General features: G+C 45.5%; 1 protein-coding gene and 1 long non-coding RNA gene across 2 annotated transcripts in view; both read right to left on the reverse strand.

The window, feature by feature from the left end:
* The window catches only part of LOC135494968 (diacylglycerol kinase delta-like), a 782,762-nt gene that overhangs the window by 564,855 nt on the left and 199,006 nt on the right, over positions 1 to 18,901 (reverse strand). The gene's annotated exons all lie outside the window — the stretch shown is intronic.
* LOC135494546 (uncharacterized) lies at positions 3,248 to 3,970 on the reverse strand. The gene is made up of 3 exons (XR_010448399.1): positions 3,828 to 3,970; positions 3,547 to 3,693; positions 3,248 to 3,334 (listed from the first exon to the last, which is right to left on the reverse strand). It is a non-coding gene; the product is annotated as an uncharacterized LOC135494546 (long non-coding RNA).

Here is an 18,901-nt window from a genome sequence, read left to right on the forward strand (position 1 = left end):
AACCATTGTCAACAAACATGTTGCCGGCACACAAGTGCATCAAATCGTCATTTGTCCAGATTGTAAACAACCCAGAGTCGCGACATATTCAGATTGTTATCCGTAAGTGTAAACTAACCTGGTTTTGGGTCAGTAAATCATCTGCAGTGTACAGAACGGAGTCACGGAATGCAGCTTCCTCATTGTGTTTTTCGTTGACAATAGTCTCGCGCAACCAGGCAAGGTCATCCTCTTCAAGATCACTCCCGTCTTCAAATTCGGTGTCAGAAAAATCTTCAGGGAGATCATCTAACAGATCTAAAGCCTCATTTACACCAAATCGACCACTCATTTAGACATTTTAGGTGTTGAACCATAAAATACTAAGTGAAACTTGTCCTCATGAGGTCAGCCACTGTCAACGTCCGCCATTGTTGTTGTGCGATTATTTTTTTATTTTTCAATCAAAGATTCCAACCTTACCGTAAATAGTGACACCTATCAGAAATACAATAAATCAGTAGGTTATAGTATCTAAAGTTGGTTCTGAGCACGGCAGCACCAGCCAGTAAGGATTACAGGGTTAATTATTGATTTTTTAATTCATGCCACAAGGCGGTCGCTAGCGACCGCCTGGCGCACGAGTGGGTTAAATAAGAAAATCATCGCTCCGGTAGAAATAAAAAGGTCACCGCCATTTTCTTGATGATAGTACTCCAGGTAACCTCAACCGCGCAGTGGAGGGTCGAGCCGCCTCGTCAATTTACCCCAGACGAGCCGTTCATACAGTGGATGCACTGGCAATACCAGCAGTCCGGTATTCCCTGGTTCGAGGTTTTCATGTCAGTTCGCGGCGGGAAATTTAAAGCGGAATCATCCGGGGTAAAACAACAGTTTTGCTCACTACCGCCAACTGGTGATATAAATCGACACTAATCTATTTTATATCAAAACTTCTGTATCATGAAGACCTTTTCAACTTTATTTCAAGCTTTTATCTGCTGGAATAGAGCGTCAACATTTTTTTTTTTTATTTACGCATTTTGCCCCCTGGTGAGCTGAATTTGAGTCGAATCGCCGAATTTTTTTTCCGTAAGCAACATTTTCTGTGTTTATAAGCAAGACTAGATTTGAAGTGCCTCGGTTGCATTACCAGCAATTCCCAACCTTTTAGCTGCGCATGCGCCAAACTCCCTTCCAGAGCCAAGCATTATGTTTTCTACAGCAGATCGAGATGTGAGACATCTCACGGCTTTCTGTGTAACTAAAGCCTAGTTGCCGATAGCGTATGTGATTCTATGACTATCAAGGCATTTTCAGGCCAAATTTTGAGTTGATTGGTGAAAAATGTTCCATGTCCACATATGGGTTGAAAATACCACGTGTATTGCAATTTTTCCTTATGTAAATTCTAAGACAACATGAAAATTGGCCGACTTCTGTGGCCGTTTTGAATCACATAGAGTTTGCATATTTAGTTTGCCGATAGCTCCTGCAGATGGCAGCATCATACTAAGTATACTGAAACACATGCCATTGGGAAAATTGAAAAATTTTCCATGTCCACAGGGGGGTCCAAATTGGCGTCCCAAGTGGATTTGAGGAGAGAATATGTCCAAACATCAACATACATGAAAAGCTGGACCTCAAGTGATCTTTGAAGATATGAGAATGACTGCCCTTTGATAACTTCTTGCTTTATTCGTCCACTTTATGGCCTAAGATCCCTAGCTTTGGATGGTTCAATTAGGGACACTAGGGCTGGGAAGGGTCATGTCGGGGGGGGGGGGGGGGTAGGCGGGTGACCAAGCCCGAAATATTATATTGCATCGTTCCCTTCAGCATATTTGCCAAAGCTTTTGCTGTTGCATGGATTCCTCAGATGTTTGGGCTCTCTCAGCTCTGTCATTTGGTAACCTCTGTCTGGGTGTTGGCTAGGTAGATAGGATGGGGGGGGGGGGTTCCTGACAGTGTTGACAAGGAGAAACTCGGAAAACCGTGATTCTAGACAAAACCCTGTTCTTTTGATGATCTGGAACACATTCAAAATTGTGAACCCACAACTTGAAGGCATAAAACTGACACAAGGCATTGATTTCTTGTACTAAAAATATATTTTATTATTCGATGAACGCTCTGATTGGCTAAATTGGGTCACGTGTCAAACTCGATCGTAGCGCCTGCATTTAGCAGCGGCATAATAAAGTTGGGGATTGCTGGTAATGGTGTGATTACAAAATGCCCAACTTTGTCTGCAGATGGCTAGAAGGAAGGTTGGATGGAAGGACGGACACCAATTGAATAGCTATTTGACTAGCTCCGCTGACTTTGTCAGCTGAGCTAAAAAGTACTGGAAAATTTTGCATTTCATTCATTATCAGCATTATCTACATGTTTTACCTGCATAATACTGTATAGAGATCACGTCTTTAATGGAGAGAATCCAGTCTCTTCACGATATGCCTGGTAGAGGTCTATTATTCTTGAGGCAATGACGGATCAGACCACATTTTGAATTTCCAGCTTCGTCCCATGGCTGAGTTTGATAGTCTTTGTGCCGTGCGCCACATCCTGAATGAGTTATGGTCTGCTGACAAAATCAAGGAAGTGGTCAACTTTCACATCATCTATTCTTGATTTTTTAATTTGTCCAACGTCAACTGGCTTACCAGCTCCAGCATCTCTAGCATGTTTCCTGGCCTGATCAATTCGCTATACAGTGAGCTCTGGTATCAATTCCTGGAAAAGAATCAGCTTCTGATAATAATGGACAAATTAGGAAAGTTCTTCTTGTTCTTGGAAGTTATTTCAACATTTATTAGGTCTATGACTGGCTTGTAATCATTCATGGCAAACTCAATGGAAGCTAATTACTGGCATAAGGACTTGTCAGAGCTCTAACCTGTAGTTGTTCTTTTGTCCTCCCCGCAGCCAATATAGAAAATTTTTGCCTCGGAGTGAACCAGGACTTTGCGCTTTGATAACACTTGACAACTGCGGTCAGTTCTGCAGAGGTTGACTCAAGATCTCCCAGTTGGTCTGCTTTAATGGCCTGTTTGAGAAGTTCCTCCTCTTGGCCCGGAGCTAGACAAGATAGTGACATGCTGATGGCCTCCCGAGCTTTCCGCGTGTATAGCCGCATTGTGTTTGGGCTACAATCTTCCAATGGCTTCAGCAACTGCCCTTTAACTGGTTCATAACCACCATGAGAGAGGAATGTGTTGAGGATGTCTAGTTTGTACTGAGGAAATTGAGTCGGAGCCAAAGACTTGTCAGCTGGCATGCATAATCTTTCATGGGAACCTGGGAAACTATCACTATCACTCGACTCCAATGAAACGAGGGCTCGAAGGATCTGGAAAGAGAGCATAACATTAAGGTACCGGTCCCATACAGATACATGTAATTCCAACAGCACAGTCGTCATCTTTTGTGCTCCATTTTCTATATAAAAGGGAAATCTTAGTAATATGTTAACATTGTAAAATATTCCCTCAATTATGAGTGTATACAATAAAGGATAAGCTCTTTGGGGGGGGGGGGGGTAAATGTTGATGCATCGCTCACCTTAGATTTTACGATTCCTGACTCAGAATCTGTAGACTCATCCTCCTCCGTAGCAGTTGGCTGGGAATCTTTGCCTTAATAGTGTAGTTCAACAAATCCCTGGCCCTCCCCAATTGTACATGGAGATGGACTGCATGCACCGAGTAGCTGAAAGTGAATGGTAGAGAGAACAATATCATACACCGGTATGCCATCTCATCCAAAGTAGCACAAGAGTTTGTTCAAACTTTCCACTTTGTTTGAAAAAAAGAAAAAACGACTGGGAGTAGCCTTATAGTTACCTGTTGTTGATGACGCACTCTTTCAGACTCCATCGCTTCCTTATGGCCCGAATCGCAGTCTTTACAAATTGCTGAGAATGTAAAATATCAGTGTCAAGAACTATCCTATAAGCTGGGCTGATGGTAGAACACAAGTGACGTGATTCATGAATAGGACCATAAAGGCCTGCATGGCCTAGTATCATGCGCCAAGGTTCAATGGCAAAATGAAAATTGAAATAGACAGGTCGAGATCAGAGATTTGCACCTACCTGACCCGATTGGCAGCAAAACATTCCACAACTGGAAGATCTCCTTTGAGACTGATGCTCAAATGGCACAGTCTTTATGTGGCTTGCAGTTAGAAGACAAGGGATGTGTGGGTGCTGGCATTTACGGGATGGCTTCCAGTCAAGGCCCAGTTTATAACGGTGGGTAGGGCAGATTGTCATGTCCTGCTCAACATTATCAAATAACCCTGCACGCAGTGCAATGAGCTCCCACTCGGTCTTTGGAGCAATACACGTCTTTCTGTGAGTGCTACTTGGCATGCTGCTGTGTAAAATGTTGGGTAGTAGGCCTAGGCCTAGAGGAACTTTCAGTCCACTTAGGGGCCGTCTCAAAATTGATTTCGTTTCAAACGCATTTGAAACGTATCTAAGATCGTTTGAAATTCGTTTGAAATGTGAACAATAAAAACGCACCCAAACGATCTTGAAAAGTTTGTAAAACGATTGTCAAACGCTGGCCCTACCATTTATTTCCCGTTTGAAAGCGAACGCAATTTCGTTTCACCCTAAACGAACTTCGTTTGAAGAGCATTTGAAATTCGTTTGAAGAACGTTTAGAAAAGCATTTCGATTTTGTTTCGTCAAAAAAGGCATTTCGCCATTTGTCAGCAAACGCGTTCCAAAGGCTTTTCGTTTTCTTTCAAATAGTTTCCGTGAAAAAGAAATATATTCCTGCCGTTTGTGTTCAAACGAATTCCAAACGGCTGGAGTTATCGTAAAATATCATGAAAATGGCGACCTGTGCAAAACGAACGGTGTTTTTTTTCTGCTGCGATTCTAAAATATGTGGACAACAGTGCTCTTGGATGCCCATTCAGTGACCACATTACGTTTGCTTTTCAAGGGTTAAACACTATTTCTTTGTTAGAAAAATGTAAAAAGATTCGGTGGGGTGCTTTTACTGATGCATTCATTTTGGTCGGGACGAATGACTGTGCTGCCAGCGGGCCCGGATTCTCGACGAAGGAAATTTGTGATCGCATTTATGTAAGTTTTCCAGCTAGCAGTCATCATGGTAGTGTTAGGCCTGCATTGATTTGGAAGGAACATGGAGCTAGTAAAGTTTGGTCATAAGTTTTATATGACGTAAACTCCTTTTTAAATCAAATGATGAAGAAGCAATCATTGAACTTATGCAAAATATTGTAAACATTGGAAGACATATGGATAGACAACTTCAAGTATAAAGTTTCGACTATTCCTCCGAGGAACATGGATGACAAAGCGTGGTTGAAGGCAAAGTAGATCAAAAAGGCTATCAAGGCACTGAAGATGACGTATGCAGTAGAGGTATTTTGTTTCAAAAGAACCCACAGACCACTTCATGAACACCACATAAACATCCTTCAACTTGTCTGAGGTTTTCTGTGGTGTTTCAGAGGTGTTTTGAAGGGTGTTTTCTGAGGTGTTTTAGGGATTATTTTTAGTAGAGTTCTAATACACGGCAATCCCCACAATGACGTCATCGATATTACCATGAATATTGATGTTACGGCATTTTTTCATCGCCCTGAACTCTATAACGTAATCATCTTTTGCAGACGTATTTGATTTTTGCTGATTATAGGCCCCAGATTCTGATCATTTCGGTGCTTTTGAAGCACTTTTTGGCTCCAATTTTTAACATCACAGGCCGGCGAGGCCGGGATTTTGTCAATCGCGCATACATTAGCATGTATTAAGCTCCGCCCACGTTATGTTAACGTCATCCTCATGGCCGATCCCGCGAGCTGTCGAGTATGTTGAGCGAAGAAAACGGAGAACTGTGTGATGGTTGAAAGTAGGAATCAGAACTAAGAGCCGTAAATACTTATCGATGAACTATCATGCCTATCTGACTGTTTGAATGATTAAGGAGCATGTTATTTCGAGAAAGGAGCGAGCGAATATGTCCAGAAATAGATCATTCGCAAAACAGTATAGCGAATAGACAGGGAGATCACTACACTACTTCCTTTTGCAATGTTGGGCAGATTTGTAAAATCGCCATACCCACGTGTGAATGGCTGTGGAGCAACTCGTCACCTCCTGGTGATGGACACAAATTTGCTGAAAGCAAATTTCACAGTTCTAGTTCAATACTTTAGTAATGCAGTGAAGACATGATGCTTTTTCTACCTTCCCAAAAGCAAAATAATGTCACAACCTGCCCTACGCATTTCCAACAAAACAATACAACCCAGCTATAATAAACATACTAACCAACACAAAATCGACAATATTTTCAGATTTATTACGATTCACCACTGATCAATTCACAATTAAAACCCTCAAATCTTACAATATATAAAGACTCTTCACCATTAAAAAAAGATTTTAGGTCTACAATTCAAATAACAACCATCATAATCACCACAAACACATAAAAACACCCAAGTCTAGTCTTCACTTGTACCAAAACTGCTGACAATTTCCAGAACCGTGTCCAGCTGCACTGCACACCTGTCAGAACGAATATGGATAACGAACTACCACATTTGCAACTTTAGATGTATGAGCCCCCGGTAGCTTGAGAGCAATCTTCACAAGCTGCGTCAACACCTTACTTCCTTCCAAAGTTGGGTGCAATCCATCATTGCGGCTCACCAAATCTGCTTTTGCTGGCCTTTCATCCTGGCTGCTATCTCTCTGCCCACGGCCTCTACAGAAAACACGCTGAAATCATAACACACACTTATTAATTATATACCATGCACATAACATTACAGCTACGAATACTAATATGAACCGGCTCTATTACACTTGCAAAACTTATGTTCATCACAAATCAAACACTAAGCCTGCACGCCATGAGTATCTCCGCTACTAATAGTAATAACATCCTAACCAAAATCCACTTACAAAAACATTGCATATCTTCACTGCATATGTAGGCTGATATATTTTTTTGATTCCTCTGAGAGTCTTTTCATCTGGGAAAGGAATGAAGAAGACTCCATCAGTCGAACCGAGTTGAAATTTCAACAGAACAGAAAAAGACTTTAGTGATAGCCAATAGGCCGTCAAGCCTAAGAAGTTTCCAGACTTGGCAGCTCCTGTACAAATGTAAAATGATGATTAAATTGGTTTCACATGTACCAAATCCAAACTTTTCTTGTATCTTTTTTTTTGATGAAATGTAGTGTACTTTTTTTCCCTTTAAGTAACACTGACAGAGGCCCATGCGTGCCTATCAATCAAGGGGCGGGTTGACAAGACTGAGAATAGTGTTGTACCGGTATTGATTATACTTCTATTTTTATGCCAATATCGATGATTTGACGCAGACTTTGTGTCAAAATATTGAAAATAAGGATAACATACTGACATAGTGAACCAAAATATCAAAGTTTAAATGGGTGTGCGCATGCTACAATCCAGCCTTTCGTTCCAGTTAATACATTTTTTAATGTATTTAACAAAAAGAGCATTCAGAATTATGAAATATCAATGCACTACCAGAAGCCTACAGACGCCTTAAAGGACAGTTCTCGTTAAAACGCTTAAGAAATTGGTGTGCTATGAATGGCCCGGTAAAAACCTAAGGCGGGAATAAGCTTTCATTGATAAATCTAAGGAGTTTCAAGAACCCCAAATCACTAGTAAGGTTCATAGGATACTGGTCTATCATTGGTTTAGGTCTCCTTATCATTCACATACTCCAATATCCAGAAATATAACAATATTTACGATAACTTTTTATGTTTTTGACATTATTTGCGACCATTATCGATAACGCGCTCCATGCGGATTCGTAAGGTACTATTATAGTATAACACCATGCCTCGTCAAGTTACCTCGCTTGCGGAGCCACCTGGGTGACCCACGTGCTTAGACTCATAGTAAACATTGTAGTAGAAATATGCTAATGACTATCCCTTATATGGAAACCGAAGTAGTTGAATATTTTCACTGCAGGTGTCTCTGATAGTCACGTGGATTGACGAGCAATCTCCTTTAAGACCTCACGAAGCTGACTAGATAAATGTGCAAATTCATTTCATTATTCTAAATATAATTGTTAAATTGAAGCAGCTTGTTTAGAAAGTGGCAGCTCAGTTTCCCTTTAAGTGACACTGACAGAGGAACATGCGTGCCTATCAATCAACAGGCAGGCTGACAAGACTGAGAGTGAGAATAGTATTGTACCGGTATTGATTATAATTCTATTTTATATGCCAATATCGATGATTTGACGCAGACTTTGTGCCAAAATATTAAAAATAAAGAACAAATACCGGTATTAATAATATTTTCAATCTATCTAAAAATTAGCATTCAGAGTTATGAAATATCCATGCACTACCAAAAGCCTACAGAAGCCTTAAGACCTCACGAAGCTGACCAGATAAATGTACACATTCATTTCATTACCCATTCTAAATATAACTCTAGCTCCTAAATTGAAGCAGCTTCATATAGAAGGTGGCAGCGGAGTCCCCTTTAAGTGACAGAGGCCCATGCACGTGCCCATCAATCATGGGGCGGGCTGACAAGCCCGGGTATAGTGTTATATTGATTACAATTCTATTTTATATGCCAATATCGGTGATTTGACGTAGACTTTGTGTCAAAATATTCAAAATAAGGATGACATAGTGAACAAAAATAACAAAGTGTAAATGTTGTGTGCTGCAATCCAGCCTTCCGTTCGAGTTAATACATTTTTTTCAAATATCAATTTCAAAAGAATGAGCATTCAGAAAATGAAATCTTCATGCACTACCAAAAGCCTATAGAAGCCATAATACCTCACGAAGCTGACCAGATAAATGTGCTTGTTAATTTCATTATTCTAAACATAGCCTTCTCTTGATTTGATAATGAAAACATGAAAACAGCTTGAATTTCCGGTAGGCATCTTCATTGGTGGCAGAAGGAAGTGTGAACACAATTTATGAAACCAAGTATAAATACAGTACGGTAGATGGTTGGTATTTCAAAGTTCGAAGAGAGCATTTTAGTATAGCAATTAGCATTACATTATAAAATCAAACCTACCTTTTTCTGCACCTGGTAAGCCTATGTCATTGACATCACCGGGATCCATCATGCTGAACACAAACCTGAAATAATTGGTGGTGGAGATGGGGTTTAAATACATGTACGATCGTTTAAATCTTAAATGCATTGGGGAATACTGGGGAGAATACAGTCACCCAAAAAATAATCTGGGGGTATCGGTATCAACCAGTATCACAACGCCCTCAAAAAATTTATCTTGTTGTAGTAGGTTGGATTAAAATTCTAACATTTATACACATCTAGTTACTTTACCAAACGCTACTTCATTCTGTTAACGTCATTAAGTAGGTCTAGGTCATTTGGTTGGTAATAAAGAGTGGGTAAGTTCGAAACTTTAATAGTCATAAACCAAGGCAATACGGCCACCTAAATTGCAACGCCCTCAAAAAATTTATCTTGTTGTTGTAGGTTGGATTAAAATTCTAACATTTATACACATGTAGTTACTTTACCAAACGCTACTTCAGTCTGTTAACATCATTAAGTAGGTCTGGGTCATTTGGTTGGTAATAAAGAGTGGGTAAGTTCAAAACTTTAATAGTCATATACCAAGGCAATACGGCCACCGCGCTAACGATGTTTATTATACTTGTTTTGCAGCTTGGTATTTGCAGGACTCATTCAAATGGGAGAGCCAAGAGTACCAATAAAGGGAATGGCTAGGTAGGGTATAGTGACTACTAGTATAGCCTACATGTGCAGTTACACAACGGCAAGTCTTGGAGGCAGGAATGATTCTGCCCATACATACATGTCATGTCTGGGCCGACCGCAAGATCGATGTGCGCGAATCGGTACTAATTTAATTCTAGTCATAGACCTAGGCCTACTTGATACAAGCCGAACTACTTGAAATGAGAATTTAGGATTGATATTGATATTCAACACATGCGATCGGCCCTGATGTCACAGGACTGTGAACAGATAGGCCTATAAAAGCACATTTATAGGCTGAGTACTAAAAACAATGATACGGTAGCAATTAGAAGCAAATTTCTCTAGATGCAACTGTTGAATCTCAATTAGACTTACCGATAAAGATCGAAAATAACAAAGATAAATGGGCAAAATACACATCCGTCTTTCAAGATATAAATCAATGAAAGAATGAAACAAGAGCATCGCATGCGCATTTCATGCACATTTCGTGCACATTTCATTTCAAACGAAGTACTTTTCAAGTTCGTTTGGTAGTGCGTTTTCTGTTCGTTTGAAATGAATTACATTTCCAGTTCGTTTGAAACGAAGTGCGTTCGACAATCGTTTCGTTTGAAACGAAGTGCGTTTGACAATCGTTTGACGTGCGTTTGAGATCCGTTTAGTGCGATCATTTGGAAATCGTTTGGCAAGCATTCTGATCGGGCGTGTTCGTTTGGGAGCGTTTAGAAATTTTCGTCTGGGGTGTGCAATTGTTTTCAAACGCTTTTCAAACGGCTGATAAACCGATGATTTTCGTTTGAATTTCGTTTTAGAATAAATGCTTTTTGCCCGTTTCAAAAGCGTTTGAAACTAAATCAATTTGGAGACGGCCCCTTATATCCTTGTTACACTTCTTTAAAGCCTGGTCTACACTATCAAACATTCGCCAACAATTGTTGGCCAACATGAGCCAACATCATTTTGGCGAATGTTTGGGGACCTGTCCAGACTATCAAACACAGGCAAACATTGCCAAACAAGTTTGGCTAAGTTTGGCATGAATTTGAGCGCCATTTGGAGGGAAAATCAGTCATTTCTCTCCATATTTCTTTAAAACAATGGAGAACCACAGGAAGAAAGCATGCCTAGGTGCTTCAGCAGCAATTCTTTCAGCTGTGATTAACCCCCGTCGCCGCCGCAACTGACAAAAGTCATACTTGTGGAAAAAGCATGCATGGGGCCTATCACTGCCTCCTTCAAGAGTTAAGGGCCTCAGACCCAAAAAACCTCAAGAATTTCCTGCGGATGGATAAAGCTTTTTGTATTCCGAAATTAAATGTTCAATTTCTTGAAAGTACCATGAGACAAGACCACCATTCATTTTTTAAGCCTTTTAGTAGTTAAATTGTCAATGTTTGACCGCGACACATCAAATACTGCGTGGGGTTGTGAATCTGACATTTTGATATGATATTCCGGACAGTCGGGCAAGTAAATGGTGAAAAGTAAACTGGTAGTTGACCACGGATTTTTTTTTTATAATCGACAAATTAGACAGACTTTGATATTTCCACTCTTTTCAGCCAACTGGCAGAATAAACTCAAAACACGCCCCCTATTACCCAATTAGCAAAATCCGAAATTAATTTTTTCATCAAATAATTTCTTTATATCTGTAGACTTGCCACAACAAATATTTTTTCAATACCTCTCCAAATATGTACTTGAGAGTTAAAAACATGCACTTGTCTGATTGATAGGCCTCGACCCTCCAACCTATGAATATTCATTAGTGGTCTTGTCTCCCATTCTCTATCTTTCATTGAGGCTGCCATTTTGTCCCAGTAACTCCATCACATGATCCAAATCTGTTTCCTGATTGGCTGTTGTTTGCCCAACACCAGCCAACATGTTTTTCAGAAGGTGCATGGCCTAACATTGGCCAGCATTGGCCAGCAAGTTTGCTGATGTTTTCACTTGTTTTTCGACCCGTCCACACTGGCAAAAAATAGCAAACATGCCTCTGCAACAAGGCCCAACACGATGTTGGCCAACAATTGTTGGTTCATGTTTGCTAGTGTAGACCCACTTCCTTATCAGACCACATGTCAATGCAAGACAGATGCCTGAAAATCCACATTTAATGGCCTCAGGGGCCTGATGCTGATGTTCTTCACTCATATTCACCATCACCACTTCATCAGTTCATGTGGGCAGAGACATGTATTCATCCACAGGCGGAAGTGTGGCACTACACATAGTCCGTACTGAACTGTGAAGCTGTGGTAAATACATGACTGTGATGGGTGAAAGTGGATTTATCTTCAATCTTTGGTGGATTCTTAATCTACAGAGCCAGGCCATAACGGGTATATACTTTTTGATAAATAATTTAAGGAAATATTGTCTCACTGGCCAGTTTAGAACTTGTATTCTAATAGGCCCATATCAGTCCGCGAGTGACGATTTGATGGCAATGATGTACACAAATCAATTTTTCTCAGGCAATCAGTATTGGAATGTTTTGAATTTTTACTATTATTTCGATAAAAGCCTCTTGTAAACACATAAAATTTGGTGGGAATTAAAGCACCCTTTGTACTTTTTTCACCAACCTATATTCATTAAAATGTACACAGAATGTACACGCTGACTTATAGAGGTCTCTGGCCATGTGCTCTTCACATTTTTTTTTTCTTTTTGGTGCATAGTAAACCTGAAAGCACAAATTCTGGAACTGCCGTGGAAGGGGCAATGGCGTGGGCAGAGGGCACCTGGGGCAAACATATTTATTTTGGGTGATCAATACTGAGATAATCTTGGTACTTGCTCAAATGATTAACAGTACGCCTCCAATGTTTAAACAAAACTGGGGTTTTAGGTCATCTCTGTGCAACTGAAAAAACAAATACAGGGATGGTCATAGCGCTCTGTAACAGAAGGGAAAGTAGCGCACAAACTTTCTATTCTTTTGAATGACAGCACTACACTTCAGGTCACTTATGACCAAAGATAATCTCCCAAACCCTGTGGCAGCTGACATTTCACACAATGCGTTTAACTAAATATTTCGGCCATTGGGGATAGTGCAACTTGAACGACCATGATACCTTTAATGCCGGAATTTTAAGAAACCCATTATTTGTCAGAAAACAGCAGAGGACCTATACTTCATAGCCGCTATAAACAATATGTGGTCCATAAGCTGGGACAAGTATGAAAAGTTTCCATTTCCTGTGAAATGTCATTTTATTAGTTCATACCTACCCAGGTCAGACTTTTGCATGTGTACTCCATTCGGACACACCCGAGGAAGAAATATTCTATTTATAATAGAAATATGCTAGCTAGTTCGCTTAGCTACACCTAGGCGGCGCCCCAATACAGCCTCTGCCTCGTGTGAGCCGCCATCACTAGTACTTATTACTCGAGCGCATCGAGTAAGTCCCGTTGCTGTGGGGACAGGCCGGGCAGGTAGTCTGACCTGGGTAGGTACGAACTAATAAAATGACATTTCCACAGGAAATGGAAATTTTATGTCGTTCATACTCTACCCAGGTCAGACTTTTGCATTGAATACCAACAACCAAAGGAAGGAGGGTTAACGGTGACTTACCATGTAGTGAAGTGAACTGTCTCCAAGCTGTGCAGCAGAACCCAACGGGTGAGACCAGGGGACCCAGAGAAAGAATGCTTGGGGAAAACCCGGGCTAGAGGTCAACAGGCCCTTTGACAACAAAGGGAAGCATAACTGGGAAAACCCATCCCCTCCTAGACGGTGACAAAACCACCTCAACACGGTACAAGCTCAGCACATATCGTCAAGAGACACAACGTGGAAAAAATTTCTTTTTTTCACGAGAAGGAGAGCACGCCCCTGAATAACATGGAGCGGCCTCACTGACTAACTCTCAAAAGTCCTAGGCGGCTGAACCCTAGGACAACTGGACGGGGCGAACGCGCAGGCCCGAAGACCCGGCGAGAGTCTATAGAACAACAACCCCCCCCCCCCGCTTAAAAAGGAAGGAGGACAAGACAGCCAGCAGGAGAGAAAATCAACGAGTGGTCAAGGCAGGGAAACACCTAGACCACGTGCTGAGCAGCGACAACTGGACCAAGAGACAGCATACCGTCTGTTAACTTGGAACAATCGCGCATATAATACTGGGAGAATGTAGAGTGAGAATGTAGAGTCGCATCTAAAACCTCGTTCAGCGCCACTCCCTTATATTCGGCCCACAAAGTAGAAATGGCCCGAATCTCGTGGGCCGTAATGGCGACAAGGCGACGAAGCTCTGGAGAAACGAGTGTCATAGAATAAGCCATCCGGATAGTGGCCACCAACCATCTGCCGACCGTGGCTGCAGCTATCTCCATAGTAAACCCCTCTCTATAAGACAAAAAGAGGCGCTTCCTGCCTAGGCGAACAGCAGGCTCCTTAGTCTTATTAGAATAGAACTTCAATGCCCGAACAGGACAGAGAGTTCTGTCCGGAAGGTCTCTAGAGACCATAGCGGATAACGAGGGGATAAAAACCGGGCGCCTGGAGGTGTGCGGCGCCTGGTTTTTAGTCAGAAAGCCTTGGACAAATTCTAGAACCGCGCCCCTCTTAGTGAAAGCCAATTTATCAAAGGCTAAAGCATGGAGCTCAGACCGCCGCTGTGCCGTGGCCAAAGCCACCAGGAAAACGGTCTTAAAGGTCAGATGTTTAAAATCTGCCTGATGCATGGTCTCAAATGGAAATTTCATGAGAGCCCTTAAGACCAACGAGAGGTCCCACTTGGGGAGAGCTGAATGGAGCGAGGACACTCCAAAGACATATTGCGAAGCAACGATGAAACAGCGTAATCCCAAGACGGTTGCCACGATTCAGTCAGCTTTAAGGTCTTCCGAAAAGCCTCTCTCTTGGAGGAAATACCCAACAGCCTCCAGGCGTGAAGCCTGTAAAAAGAAGGGTATTGATGATAGACCCGGCAGATCGGGTGATAAAGCCTGACCCGAGCAACTGGCCACCTTGTTGAGTACCGGTAGCAACAAAGGGGTTGGCGGGTATGCATAAGCATTGAGGCCGTCCCAGGAGGCCGACAGGCTGTCCACTCCCAAGGCCTCACCATCCGGAAGGGGTGAGTAGTACAGGGGGAACCTCTTGTTCAACCGAGTCGCAAACAAGTCCACGACCAAAGCATCCCACAGGGCCCCCAGGCGAGAGACCACCTCGCGATGGAGGGTCCACTCTGTCTAGACCAGATGATTCGACATGGAAAGGGCGTCGGCCAAGATATTTCTCTTGCCGGGGATGTGACGGGGGAGGAGCTGGATATCCAAGCGGCGACAAAGCTGCAGGAGCTCCCAAGTGAGACGGCACAATGTGTCAGATCTCATCCCCCCTGTCCCCGAATATAAGCAACCACCGTCGAATTGTCGGAGAAAAGAGAAACCCTGTGACCCCTCAGATGAGACGTGAAGGCCCTCACGGCCAGGATGACAGCCTGCATCTCGAGGATATTGATCGAGAGACGCGCATCCTCCTCTGACCACGTGCCCTTGGTGGTCAGGTCCCCTTTCTTCAAATGGGCGCCCCAACCATAAAGGGAGGCGTCCGTGAACAGAGACATCTGGGGCGACGGAGGGCTGAGCTGCACTCCGCAGAGGAGCTCCGTCTCCGAACCCCAGAAACTCCACACCTCCCCCAGAAGGGACCCCAGGATAAAAATCCGCTGGTCGAGGGAGTCCGTGAAAGGACGCCAACTCGACAGCAGGAGGAGCAGGAGTGGGCGCATATACAGGCAGTCAAAAGGAACCTGGTCCGCTGCCGAATTGAGCAGCACCAGCAGCGACAGAAACTGTCGGGCTGTGGCGCTGTCCTGACAGCGAAAAATCCCGACCAAGGACCGAATCTTGCGAATTCGGTCCGGAGGGGGGGACATCAGGCCCTCTCGTGTGCGAAATCGCACCCCCACGAAGACATAATCCTGAGCTGCGTCCATCTCGGATTTGTCCCAATTTAACAACCACCCTGCCTGTCTGGTTGTGACGAGCAGAAATTTTGCCTGCTTTCCCAGACGGCGATGAGCCTGGTACCGTAGCAGCCAGTCGTCGAGATAGCAATGGAGCTTTAAGCCCATGGTGTGAAAAGGGCGCAGCAAACGCCTTGACGACTGTGGTGAAAATCAGCGGAGCAGAAGCCAGGCAGAAAGGAAGGGCCTGAAACTGATAAACCCTTCCTTCGAAGAAGAAACGAAGGAAGGGCTGAAACTCTGGATGGACCGGGACACGTAAGTACACGTCCTGAAGGTCCAGTGAGATAGCCCAATCGTTGGGCTGCACCGCGACCGCTACTGACCTGGTTGTCTCCATCATGAAGCTGGGGACCCGGAGGAACCGATTCAAGCTGGACAGGTCAATGACCAGTCTCCACTTCCCCGACTTCTTGGGGACCAAGAAGACGTGGCTGTAAAAGCCCGGGGAGGAATGGTTGTCCACCAGCCTCACTGCCTGCTTCTCGAGAAGAGACAGGACCTCCAATCGAAGGGCAAGCGCGCTGACGGGGTCTACTGGGGGGGATACCGGGGTGTGAGTCGACGTCATAGGAGGGGGACGAGAAAAGTCCAATCGGACACCGTGTCGGAGCATATCCGGAACGGGGAGTCTTTTTGACACCACCGGTCCCAAAAGGCTGCGAAGTGGCGCAGTCTGCCACCCACGACGCCAACTGTGGGGGCGCCACCTGGAGGCGCAGGAGGAAGGACTAAAGAGTCACTTGCGCTTGCCCGCGACCCTTCTCTTGGAAGGGACGCTTGGGCTGCCCACCGCTCCCGCCCCTGCCTGAGGAGCGGTGGCGCTTATTGGAGCGGCGAGAGGGAGCCGCAGCTTCTGCCTGCCCTTGGGGACAAAAGGAGGAGGAGCCACGCGAGGACGAGGGCCCACGAGGAGCCGACGAACCTCAGGGACGTCGCGACCCCACCTGTAGTCCCCTGCCCGCGGCCTGTGCATAGGAACGCGGACGAGGGGCGGCCTGGGGAGTCGAGACTGACACCATCAGGCGATCCGACTGTGCCTGAGCACCCAAGGTGTCAGGTAGGGAGTCATGGAACAAGAAAGGGCCACTCAATGAGCTGGTTTTTAATGCCCCCCGCAGAAACTGGGACCTGACCGTGCTCAACCCCTCGATGAGCAGGTCACGGCGTTTTAGCACGCCGTTAGCCGCCAGCTTAGCAGCCAGATCAGATCACTGGTATGCTGCAGGGATTGCTGGAGGGACATCGCGACAACGCGCTGTTCCTCCGAGGCATCTGCGGCTAAAGACCTGGTAAGAGCACACACAGTCAGGTCGACGTAAGATAACACCGCCTGGGTCTCTTTAGCCAGGGCTTCGTCATTCTTCGCATCCTTTAAGGCCGAAGAAGAGATGACTTTAGGGGGTACCAAACCCGAAAGTTGGATGTCGTCCTTGAGGGGCGACAGTGAAACCGGGTCGGTTCCCGACGGTGAGACCTGATAATAATCGGGTCTATAGGACAGGCTTGGAGGGGAAGCGGTCGTGAATCGCTTCCCAGCCTGAGTCCAGGCACCCGGCCCCGTAAACGAGAGCGTCGAGACCAGGGCGCGCTGGTGACCCCCGCAAGAAGGCGCTGTATCCCCGAGAGCCGTATCCAACCATGTGGAGGCTCTAATCAGGGCCGGAGACGCAGGCAATTCTTGAAAAGCCCGGTCAAGGACCGCATCCGACTCCTGCTTGGAGGCGTCGCCGAACAAGACGAACGGCACCTTACTGAGGGCGGGGTTGACCGTCAAGAGAGGAAAAGTGTCTTGCGGCATAAATTGCCGAACAAGAGCACGCAAGTCACGCATACCGGCGACAATGGCGGAGTCCTCACCCCTGGAGGGGTAATCAGCCTGAGAGGCCGAAAAAGACTGTGAGTCGCTAAACTCACAGTCCATTGGCTGATAACCCAAGTCAAAAGCCACCGGCCTATCGGCCGGGCGAGTCGAGGACCTGTCATGGAGGTTGGAAGCCTCCATACGGTCAGTCAGACTCCTAAGCAACTGCCGTTGCTCCTCCGTGAGAGAGGAAGCAAGAGGCTGAGGCTCATAGCTCAAATCGGACTCCCGTGGGGCAGACACAGGAGGGGGGAGGGGGCATGCCTGATCGGCAGCCACACCCGTCAACCCCAACAAACCCGACAGAGCAGGGTGTGGTCGGACTGGGGAAATGGACGGTGTAACGGCACCCATAACGGGGGGGGAAGGGGGCGCACCAGGGCCCCTCGCCCGTGAATAGTGGTCGATCACCTACCCCCTGCCCACACCGGGCAGGACACCTCCGGGTGGGCGTCCGAAGCGACGACCGACCGAGTGAGGGTCGGACGGACAAGCCCGCTCCAAAGCGAAGGGGTGGCGGATCCTCGGAGTGGCCGTGGACTCAACCTTGGCGCTGGCAGTGCCAGTTGCCGCCGGCAAGGACAGCGGCCGCAACCCCGTCACAACTCCCGGAGGGGGACGGGGGAGCACGCCTTAAACAACAGGTGGCTCACCGGGGACGACGCTGCTCACCAACCCATAACAGGTGGGGGCATCGGTGGGGGGATCGGGACGTAAAACGTCCAGAGTCCCACCCGGGGCCGTGCCTCTTGGAAAGGGGGCAGGGCTAGCCCTGGGGAGTGTCCTTGAACCAGGGTCACCAACACTCAAACCAAAGGCCTCCCCAGGGGGCACAACCCCAAAAAGAGGGGTGCCCGACCTGGGGGAGGGGTCGGGGGGGTCGAAACCCCCCAGAGCCCCGTGGACCTCGCCGCTTAGCGGGGGTCTGTGAGAAGGGCGAGGGAGAGAGGGTCAAAGACTCCCTTCCCTTTGTGGGCCGCGCCCCTCTCCTCACCTTCTTCGTCTTCTTGCCGGCAGTGCCGGGAGAAGAGGAAGGCATCCTGGGGGGAAGGGTCCGGCCCAATTGGGGCGGAACTACCGGCACCCTGACACGGGGAAGAACCGGGCCGGGACTATGACTCCCCGATACACCCGTAAAAGGACCTCGAAAACCCGCCCTGAAGGGCAGGAGGTCCAAAACAAAGGGTGGAACACCCAGAGAAGAAAGAAAAGATAGCAATAAAGATACCATTATGCCGATTTTCTATCGGAAAAACCACAAAAGTTATAAAAACGAACGGG

The sequence above is a fragment of the Lineus longissimus genome, chromosome 10, assembly GCF_910592395.1.
Source record: "Lineus longissimus chromosome 10, tnLinLong1.2, whole genome shotgun sequence".
NCBI classification, from domain to species: Eukaryota; Metazoa; Nemertea; class Pilidiophora; order Heteronemertea; family Lineidae; genus Lineus; species Lineus longissimus.